The 11,731-nt window shown below is 36.8% G+C and overlaps 1 long non-coding RNA gene across 1 annotated transcript; it reads left to right on the forward strand.

The window, feature by feature from the left end:
• The first annotated feature begins 1,026 nt into the window (after positions 1 to 1,026).
• LOC106351291 lies at positions 1,027 to 2,770 on the forward strand. The gene is made up of 2 exons (XR_001271237.3): positions 1,027 to 1,347; positions 2,427 to 2,770. It is a non-coding gene; the product is annotated as an uncharacterized LOC106351291 (long non-coding RNA).
• Positions 2,771 to 11,731: the final 8,961 nt, after the last annotated feature.

Here is an 11,731-nt window from a genome sequence, read left to right on the forward strand (position 1 = left end):
GGATTTCTCTTTCTTATTCTTAAGCAAGTCCCCGAGAGAGCTTAGTTGATCCATGATTTATGTTTCGTCTTTTCTTTTCTTTTCGTTTGTTTCGAGAAAGAGATCGATCAATTTAATTTTTTTCTTTTTCTATTGATTCTTTTGGGATCGAGATAACCAGATAGCGTAGGATAGAAAGCTAAGTGGTGTTCAGCTGCTTGAGAGGTGCTTAAATTTGAAGTTGAGTTTTGAAAGAAGTAAGGGTACGTGAAGATGGTTACCAGTAACACCTATATGTGTTCCTAGTGTTTCTACGATGGTTACCAGTTGCACTCCTTATTTTCTTCTTTTTCTCTCTCCAATATTGTACTTTTGTCTATCAAGATTTATAAGGATAAAATAAGGAAAATTCACTATTGGGCCTCGAAGTTGGTTTGCTCTGCATAATATCAAGAATCTGAACCACTAGGAGACCTCAAATTTACTGCTATAGTAAGCATATTTTAATATATATATATATATATATATATTAAATCAAACAAAAAAAACTAATCTCCAATTAATATTCGATAAAATTCTTATTTGTTGTGTAGGCGCCAAGCCCAATCCAAGCAAAAAACTAGTGCCTAACGAGTTCTTGAACATGACTTTAAAAAATATTTCTTAAAAAAAAACAAATTATTTTTGGAAAGCTTGATTTTTTAACAAAAAAAAATATTCTAAATCTAGCTAGATTACAAATCCTAGAACCACTTTAATAGAACTGAATCAACATAAATTGTAGCTAAATGCAGACTCCGATCACCTTGTGCAAGTTTGTCGATCATTGTATTTTTTGCCTTTGGAATATGTTAGATAACAAAGTTGTGGAAGAAATCTTCACATCATAGAAATTCATCCATGTATGTAATGGAAGCATATCATTATGTCAGTGTAGTCACTATCTTCACCAATTGCGAATGTTGCGAACACATGTAACATCATCTGCATAGCGAACTTTGAAAAGTAAACAAGGGAAAAAGTCGTATCTTATCGCGACAAGTGGAAATTTCGTGAGAAGTGTAGTTTGAAAACCTTACCAACCGCATTCAACTTCTTCATAGTGGAGTTTGAAAACCCTATCAACCGCGTTCATTTTACTTTAAATACTACATAGCTATCTTTATGCATCGATATATAAAAGCTTATTTCTGTTAAGTCACCTCTATAGTTATCTTTATGGGGGTTAGTTCTCGATAGTTACTATTAATTTATTTATTTGAAAGAAGAAGAGCGCAATGGCGATGAAGACATCACATGCTCCTCTGTTTCGTCTTCTTTTTTTGCTATTATCTGTGGTTGGTCTTGTAGGAGCTTCAGATCATTCAGGTCAGTTCAATCATCAATACTATCAGAATTAATAACCTTTTCTTGTCTTTAAAAAAAACCTCTATATCTGTAAATTCAAACGAATACCTCAATCAATATTTTGAATGGTAAAGATTAAGATCCCAAGAAAACTAATACAGTTAATTAAAAATGTGAGCTTTTGTTGAATCAGAACTTCACCATTAATTATTAGGAGCAAAAACAACCGTAGAAATTTTTTGTTAACCATTTTTATTTTAACCCTAAAAATAATTATCAAAAAGAAAATTACAGAAAACAACAGTAGGGAGGAGTGCATGACAGAATTTGTTCCATAATTATTTAGAATCTTAAATCTCTGTATTCTTTAAAGGAGTATCTGTTGTGACTTTAGGAAAAATAAAGAATCAAAAGAATAGTGGAATCTATTTCAGTGATTATGAAAAGTTAGAGCATTGTTCTGAAAAAATAAACTTTTGAACGTTGTTTTAGCAAGCCTTCCTAGATTTAATGATGTCTGAAAGTAATGATATATTTTAAATTTTGGGACAAGAAAATAGATCTAGCAAGGGACTTGTTTTGTATAATGTGCATTTATTCAAATACTATACTTTAAAAAGTTTGAGCTTTCATAGAATCATAAATAACTTTAATATTGCTGGTTAATTCTGAAAATTTTAGTAGTATTAATAAAAACACCACTAAAATTATAAAATGAAAATTCATATTTTTAACAACAAAATACTTTAAAGTACCATAAAATCTTATAAAATAACCCAGTTTTTAATAAGGTTATATTTAAATATTGGGAAATTCTGTCAAATAGTTACCTTTAAATTTTTATCACAAAAAGAACTCTTAGAGAAAAATGATCAAAAAAATGGTTCACCAAAGAGGCATCAGATTTTTTTTTTTATCTCTTACTTGAAGTTCTTTTGTGAAAATAAAGTAAAAAAGCTATCCTACGAAATTCTTCTTAGATACTTCTTATGTGTGTTTCAAATAATTTTTTGTTTGATAAATATAATCTATAAAAGACATTTAAAAGTATTAGTTCTAGTTATACCATATCCGAATCTAATATTTCAGGTATGAAACAGGTCCGTACATACACACACCACCATCAGGATCATGCAGAGGTGGCATTGCCAAACAAGATTCATCAGAAGTATTAGCGAGGAGATCTCCACCATGTAGACGTCCTCGCCTCCAAAACCCATAATACACTAGCCACGCTACAGTCCCTTGAACTGTATTTAATAATGTATTTAATAATGATTTATATTTTGTTTAAGTGATATATGGAGTGGGGTGACTTCAATTATATATTTTGTTTTAGAAATATTTATCCTATAAGGGCATTTCCAACCCACAATTTCATTTTAGTGTGAAAATCACACCATTTTAGTGTAATTTTAGCAATAAATATTTTTTCCTTCTCCAACCACAACACTAAATTTTACACCAAAACTATATTTTGATTTTTTATATTATTGAGTTAGAAGTTTTATTATTACTTAATATGTAGAATAATAACATTTATTATGTAACTATATTCACAAAATATATCACACTACAACCTCTATTTTTAAAATAAGTATTTTACTATTTTAATACATAATAATAGTAAATAATAAATTAAATAACAATAAATGATTATTTTACTATTATATATATTTATATATTTACACTCTCAAATTTATTAGTGAAGAAAATGAAGTCCGAATTTTCTGCAGAGCAACCAACAAGTAATCAAAATGATGCAGAAAAATAATAAGACAAAACTAAAAACAAATTGTAAAACTAAAGATTTTATTTCGAATTTATGTGTGAGCGTTCCAAAGACATAATCGTTCAAGACTTTCGTCTGGAAGCGAAATTACAACAGAAATCGAAGAACACATGCAGAAGAAATGTTATCTAAGTTAGCTATAATCACCACCTATGTCAAGAGACCCTATGTGAAATGCAGCTCGTTAACAAGAGATGAAAAATAAAGCTAAGATTCTAATTGCATATAGTTTCGATACCTAAGTTTCTTCCTCATTTCTTCTCTGCATCGCCTCTGTTTATATATTCCTCCAAGGTCTGCCAAGTTTCCCTTTTCCTACAGATTTGTATCTTCCGTTTTCCTTTCATCCTACCTTAATTTTTGGGATTCGAGTTTATCCATCCCGAAAATATTCCATTATCATGTTTTTTCCATTATCCTCTCCAAGCAAGAATAAACCGTCATTGATAATGGGCCGCTTTATGTACTGAGTCATTAGTGGCTTTTGTCGTGTTTTAGGTCGTTTAGGACCGTTTTACGACTTAGGCATTTTTATGATATTTTCCGTAAAATCATCTACTTGCTCGAAGTTGTGGTGTTTTTTTGCGTTGTTGCTCATTAAAATGACACTCATTTTGTTTTTGCCAAAAAAATTCTGGTGTTTAGCTTTAACCGTTTCCGACTCAATGTTTGGCTAAATTTTACAAAGTGTTTCTTGTTTTCTATGTAAAATCTCAACGGCAACTCAGATTGCGACAGAACAAAGAACTTATAGGACTGAATTCACACGAGAACATAATGAACAGAGAACTTGGTGATGTCGAAGAGTGAGAGGCATGATGGTGATGTGGTGAGGCAATGAGGAAAGAAGTGGAGGTCTCGGGCGATGTGCTTTGGTGACGAACTAGGAGTGGCGATGAGCATGTGCGATGAGGAAGAAAGGAGAGGTCCCGAGCAATGTGCTTTGGCAATGAGAAGTGGCAATGAGAATTGGCGATGAGGAAGAGAGCAGATGTCCTAGGCGATGTGGTCTGGCGATGTGGCATGGGCGATGAGGAGAGAAGAAGAGAGAGAGAGAGAGGGTGCCAATGTGGGCCGGCGATGAGGAGAGAAGAGAGAGACATGGGCGATGAGGCCATCCTCTTGCCTTGTCTTGGATCTCCTTTATTCTATGTTGGAGAATTTGTATACTTTTGGGTTTGTTCTTTGCTATTTTTACGGAAGATTTTCCAAATAAGTTTATTTTACGAAAGATTCTTTCGTAAAACTTCTTTTGATTGTTCACTACAAGAAAACACAGTTTTAGCAAGGAAATTTAACGAGGAAAACTATTCCTCGTGAAATTACGATGACTTAACGATGAAATTGCGAGGAAATAAAGTTTCCTCGTAATGGCCTTGTAAAATACCGAGTAAAGCTTTTTCTCGTAGAATCGTCGTAAGTTGACGTGGTTTTTCCGAGAAAAATGTGTTTTGTCGCAAATTCGTCGTAATTTTAGCATGATTTTTACGAGGAAATAACTTACGAGGAAAGAACGAGAAATCCACCAACTTAACACGTTTTTTTTGCCACCAACCTAATTTTTCGTCGTAAATTCCTAGCAAAATTCAACTACCAGATTCGAAAATTTTCTATATATAAGGAGGTTTGAACATAATTTTAAGCACACCAACAAGAAAAAAAACGTGAAAAAAATGTCGGGCTTGGGAAATATTTTCGAGTTGCGGAGGTGGATGTATATGCATAGAGATGCTAACGGGAGAGTGACGAAAGAATATCTTGCTGGGTTGGAGCGTTTTATGCATCAAGCAGATTCTACACCGCTCGCCCAAGAAAGCGGTAAAATATTCTGTCCTTGTAGGAAATGTAACAATTCAAAGTTGGCAAATCGTGAAAATGTTTGGAAGCATTTAGTAAATAGAGGTTTCACGCCAAATTATTATATCTGGTTTCAACATGGAGAAGGTTATAGTTATGATCAGAATGAAGCTAGTAGTAGTAATAGCAACTTTCAAGAAGAACCGGTTGATCATCAATTGCATAATGCACATAGTTACCATCAGGAGGATCAGCCGATGGTAGATTATGATAGGGTTCATGATATGGTAACTGATGCATTCGTAGCTCATGATGATGAAGATGAAGAACCTAACATAGATTCAAAAAAGTTTTATGAAATGTTAGATGCGGCAAATCAACCACTTTACAGTGGTTGTAGAGAAGGTCTCTCTAAATTGTCATTGGCTGCTAGAATGATGAATATTAAAACTGATCACAATCTACCTGAAAGTTGCATGAACGAATGGGCAGATTTATTTAAAGAGTATTTGCCGGAAGACAATGAGTCTGCTGATTCTTATTATGAGATTCAGAAACTGGTTTATAGTCTTGGGTTGCCTTCGGAGATGATAGATGTTTGCATCGACAACTGCATGATCTACTGGGGAGATGATGAGAAGTTGGAAGAATGTCGATTCTGCAAGAAACCACGATTCAAGCCGCAAGGAAGGGGACGTAATAGGGTACCGTACCAAAGGATGTGGTACCTACCAATTACAGATAGATTGAAAAGATTGTACCAATCGGAGCAGACTGCTGGAAAGATGAGGTGGCATGCCGAGCATACTCAGACGGATGGTGAGATGACTCATCCATCAGATGCAAGAGCCTGGAAACATTTTAACAAAGTACATCCGAATTTCGCTAGCAATAGCCGGAATGTGTACCTCGGATTATGCACAGATGGATTTAGTCCATTTGGAATGTCAGGGAGACAATATTCATTGTGGCCTGTCTTTCTTACGCCATACAACCTGCCACCGGAGATGTGCATGCAACAGGAGTTTTTATTCTTGACCATATTAATACCCGGTCCGAAGCATCCAAAAAGGTCACTTGATGTTTTCCTACAACCACTGATAAAAGAGTTGAAGGATTTGTGGTCAACAGGGGTGAGGACGTATGACTGCTCAACGAAGAAGAATTTTACGATGCGAGCTATGCTTTTGTGGACCATAAGTGACTTTCCTGCCTATGGGATGTTGTCTGGATGGACTACACATGGGAGATTAGCTTGTCCATATTGTAATGGAACGACAGATGCATTTCAACTGAAGAATGGTAGAAAGACAAGTTGGTTCGATTGTCACCGTCGATTTCTTCCAGTTGGCCATCCGTACCGAAGAAACAAGAATTTGTTTAGGCACAAAAAGGTTGTGAGAGACACTCCTCCTCCATATCTAACTGGAGAACAAATTGAAGCGCAAATCGACTACTACGGAGCTAACGAAACAGTTCGCTGGGGTGGTAATTGGCATGTCCCTCGTAATATGCCTGATTCTTACGGTGTTCATCACAACTGGCACAAGAAGAGTATATTTTGGGAGTTACCATATTGGAAGGATCTTCTTCTGCGCCACAACCTTGATGTGATGCATATAGAGAAGAATTTCTTTGAGAACATCATGAATACAATATTGAATGTCCCAGGGAAGACAAAAGACAACATAAAATCGAGGTTGGACTTGCCGGATATTTGCTCAAGAAGTGAGTTACATATAAAAAGCAATGGCCAAGTTCCCGTTCCAATTTTTAGATTGTCTTCAGAAAAAAAGTCGGTTTTGTTCAATTGGGTGGCATCAGAAGTGAAGTTCCCTGATGGGTATGTTTCAAATCTTTCAAGATGTGTTGAAAAGGGTCAAAAGTTCTCCGGGATGAAGAGTCATGATTGTCATGTCTTTATGCAACGACTTCTGCCATTTGCATTTGCGGAGCTACTTGCAACAAACGTACATGAAGCACTTGCAGGTAGTTTACAATAGGACAATAATATTAAATTGGTTTAGTTTACAATAATAGTATTTGACTAACAATGTGTTTAATTGTTTTTGGAATAGGCATTGGAGCATTTTTCAGGGATTTGAGCACACGCACTCTTAAAGAAGAAGTCGTAGAACAGCTTCAGGAGAACATTCCTATCTTATTGTGCAACTTGGAGAAGATATTTCCTCCAGGCTTTTTTGACGTGATGGAGCATCTAGCTATCCACCTCCCATATGAGGCATTGCTTCGTGGACCGGTACATTACGGATGGATGTATCAGTACGAGCGAGCCATGAAATATTTGAAGGGAAAAGCAAAGAACCTCGCCAAAGTTGAAGGTTCTATAATTGCTGGAAGTTTGACAGAAGAAGTTTCTCACTTCACATCGTACTACTTTGCGTCAAAAGTACGTACCCGAAGAAGAGCTCCAAGAAGATATGATGATGGTGGCGTTGCGCCCACATATGCAGTTGTTGGTGTTCCAGAAATCTTTAGCCAGATTGGACGACTTGGTGGGAAATCAAAACAGGTTTGGTGGTCGAGTGAAGAAGACGCTCATAGTGCACACACCTATATTCTACTCAATTGCGAGGATCCATTGATGCGTTATTTTGAAAGGTAACTTAAATTGAGTATACATTATATAATTGAGAGAGATTAATTCATGTAAAATGTGAATTTACAGCATGTTTGTTTCACAAGTCAAAGAAACATTTCCTGGTATATCCACAAGTGACGTAGACAAAAGAAAAGATCAACACTTTGTTAAGTGGTTGAAGAATCAGGTATTAATCAAATACTTTTAAAATTTTCATACATGAATGATTTGTATTTCAACGTTCTTTTTATTTTTAAATAGGTTGATTATGACGACGATGCAGATTATCCTAAGTGGTTACACGAAGTAATTCAATCTCCACTTGTAAAGGTCACCACATCACAGATGTATTTCACACGAGGCTATACTTTTCACACATATGAGTATGGTAAACAGCGGGCAACCAGTAACTATGGAATTTGTGTGAAAGGAGAAACAGATTTCTACGGAATCTTGACGGAGATTATTGAAGTCGAATTCCCAGGGATATTGAAGCTAAAATGCGTCCTCTTCAAGTGTGAATGGTTCGACCCCGTCGTCAATAGAGGTGTTCGGTTGAACAAATTCGGTGTAGTAGATGTCAACGGTGGCCGGAGGTACAACAAATTCGAGCCCTTCATCTTAGCTTCACAAGCAGACCAAGTTAGCTTCCTTCCATACCCACGGATGAGAGAGTCGGGTATAAATTGGTTAGCCGTGATCAAAGTTACACCTCGAGGACGAATCATCGTAGGAGAAGAACCACCATTGCAAGAAGAACAAATAAATGAAGTTCATGAACCTGAACAAGAAATTGATGACATCCTTCTCATTGATCCGCATAATCACGAGTATGAAGATCTTACCGAAGATCCCACGGAGGAAGCTGTTGAAGACGAGTTTCATGTAAATGATGATGTTTCAAGTGATGACGAGAATGTCGATGAATCCGATTAATGTATTTCATATTTGTATGAGTTTGATTTATTATATATAATTAAAGATAATGGGAGTTTATTTATAAATAAGATATCGACATTAATTATAAGTAAAGGAATTGTGTTTTTATAATTTTCGGTTTGGATTAGAATGAATTGCTTGAGGTTAAAGGATAGAAGTGTTTGATATATGAAGTAGAAGATAAAGAAGATGTGGTTTGGGATTTGGGGTTTCGTTTTAGGGGTTTAGAGACAGTCGTCGTACTTTCCACGTTATCTCACGGGAATTTTACGACGATTTATAATACATTACCTCGCATATTCCACGGTAACAGTAAACGTCGTAAGAGCCTCGTAACTTACGTGGACTAAGCGACGATTTATAATTAAAAAAGCGGACCTCGCTTATTCCACGTAAGACCAAAACGTCGTAAGAGCCTCGTTAACTTACGTGGAATGAGCGAGGTTAGCTTTTTTATTTTACTTTTCGTCGTTAATTCGTCGGTAAATATAAACCCTAAACTAAAATGAAACCCAAATCCCTAAACCCCAAATGTGCAAACCCTAAAACTCCCCATCCTACTTCATATAAACTAAAAAAAAATTAATTTTCAATTTTATATAAACTTAAAAAAAAAAGAGAAGAAAGATATTGGAAACACATATGACGAGATACGTAAGTGTAGCCCACATAAATCTACATCATTTGTATTCAAATATCTTCTTCTCTTTTTTTTTTGTTTTTAAACCTTTCATATATGATTTGTAGCGTGTGTTTGATTTGTTGTGTGATACGTCAAATTCAAAATTTGTAAAATTGTTTTCCAACGTATTAAACCTTTCAAATTCAAAAAAATATATATATTGAAGTTAAAGGGTTAGAAATATATGAAGTATTAGATAAGAAATATAAGAAAGATAGGGTTTGAGGTTTGGAGATAAGAAAGATAGGGTTTGAGGTTTGGGGTTTAAGATTTTAGGGGTTAGCAAAAAAAGCCTCGCTATTTGCACGTAAAATCGATGATAAAAACAAAAATCGTCGCAAGAACGACGTTAAATAAAACACGGGCCTCTGTATATCCTCGTTAATTTGCTTGGGCCTTGCGACGAAACGAAAGACGGGCCCACGTAAAATCGATGATAAAACAAAAATCATCGCAAGAACGACGTTAAATAAAAGACGGGCCTCTGTATATCCTCGTTAATTTGCTTGGGCCTTGCGACAAAACGAAAGACGGGCCTCTGTCTTTCCTCGTTATTTTGCGACGAATTTTCGACGAACACTAATCCTATATATAGGCGAAACCGCAGCCCTCTTCATTTCCTCTCTAATTCCTCTCTACAGCCTCTCCATTTCCTCTCAACATGGTAACTCTCTTTCCTCTCTAAGTAGTTTAGGGAATTTAGATTAGGTGGTTAGTTTAGGGAATTTAGTTTACGAAATTAGTTTACAAAATTTAGGTTTCCTCATTTTATTAATTACGTAGTTAATACTGTTCATAATTTTTTATTTACTCTTGACTTTAATTTAGAAATTTAAATTTTGCAGACTATTCGTAGACACCAGCGTAGTGCTCACTACTCGCAGATGTTCGGTCCACCGGGTAGTCGGTTAGACCCGCCTTCACTTCCCGGTTCTTCTTCAGCTCCCGGTTCTTCGGGTCAGCAGGAGACCGTCCCCGAGACTCAATCTTCTCAGAGAGTCTCGCCTTCTTCTACGGCATCGCCATCAGTTCCTCATGTGCCTCCTCCGGTAGCTCCTCCTCCGATGCCAGCTCCTCATGTGCCTCCTCAGATGCCCGCCCATCAGGTTCATGCTGATTTGATGGTGCCAGCGAGTTGTCCTTACTCTCAGTACACTGTTGAGGACATTCTCGGTTTGCCAGGCAGAGAAGGCTTACCGATCATAGACCCCGACCGACCTGAAGGAACACTTTGGTATGTATGTTACATTTATTTTTTTAAATTCATTTGTGACTTTAATAAATATTTAAAACTTTGAATTTGTTTTTTTTTTCCAGGTTTGGGGTTGATAACTGCCTTGCAACAGAAGTAACCGAGACGATTAAAGGTTACTTCTCCATGGCACATCCCAACTGGAAATCCACTCCGATCTACATCAGAAGGACGTGGTTCAAGATTTACGCTGTAAGTTTTTACAATTTATTCCTGATTTATATTTTTTTAAATTTTATTTTTCTAAACTAATTATTAATATTTTTTTTTTTGCAGCAAAAATTTAATTGGTCCATGGGGGTCACTGAGAAGGTGCGGAAAGAGTTTATCGACAAGGCGAAGAAACGTTTGTTGGACACGGTCTCCAACTGGAAGGGTGACTGGATCGTGAAGGGCTATGAGCGGGGCAAACCCACAACCATCACCACGGACGTGTGGGATGGCCTCATCCGTTACTGGAGGGATCCTGATGCCATGAGAGTCGCCCAGTCTTGCTCCGCCTCCCGTAACTCGGTAGATGAGCACGGCCACAGGGCGATGCAACATAGTACGGGCCAAAAGCCACACGCCCGCGTCCGTTTGGAAATGGTACGTAATTTAAATATTTAACTTTTTGATTTTTAATATATATATATATATATATATATAATAAAAACTTTCTTAACTATTTTTAGGCCAAGGAGTTGGGACGTTTACCGACTCTTATGGAACTTTTCGATCGGACCCACAAGAACAAGGCGGGCGCATTTGTAGATGAGAAGTCTGAGAAGATCTACAATGATGTGGCAGCTCGTATTGACGAGCGTGAGACCCAGCTGGCGCAGGAGTCCGCCGACGGATCACCCGTCGTCTTATCCACAATAGAAGTGGATAGAATTTACGAGGAGGTAAATTTTATATAAATTTTTTATTAATTCCATTTTACTTTAAAATTTAAATTTTAATATATATTTTATTGTTTTTTAAGGTCGCTCCCAAGAAAAAGGGACGTGTGTTGGGGATTGGTTCCGTCAACGATGTTCCGAGAGCGACTTCCTCTTATGGCCAGAGACGGGATGATGAAGTCTCTCAGCTGCGCGACGTGTTGGAGACGACACAACATCAGCTGTCGTCGACACAAAACGAGTTGGCCTCGACAAAATCGTCGTTCACAGCTCGTATGACTGGTCTCGAGAACTTCTTGGACGTCATAGCGGCCACAAATCCGGAATGGGAGGCCATGTTCAGGACCATGAGACAACAAAACCCCATTCCAGGCGAGACATCCGTGCAAGTCAACGAGGAAGATCTCTCGAGAAGGAGCGAGGAATTCTACGACGCGGCAATGCAGCATTAGTTTTT

The sequence above is a fragment of the Brassica napus genome, chromosome C4, assembly GCF_020379485.1.
Source record: "Brassica napus cultivar Da-Ae chromosome C4, Da-Ae, whole genome shotgun sequence".
Classification (NCBI taxonomy): Eukaryota; Viridiplantae; Streptophyta; class Magnoliopsida; order Brassicales; family Brassicaceae; genus Brassica; species Brassica napus.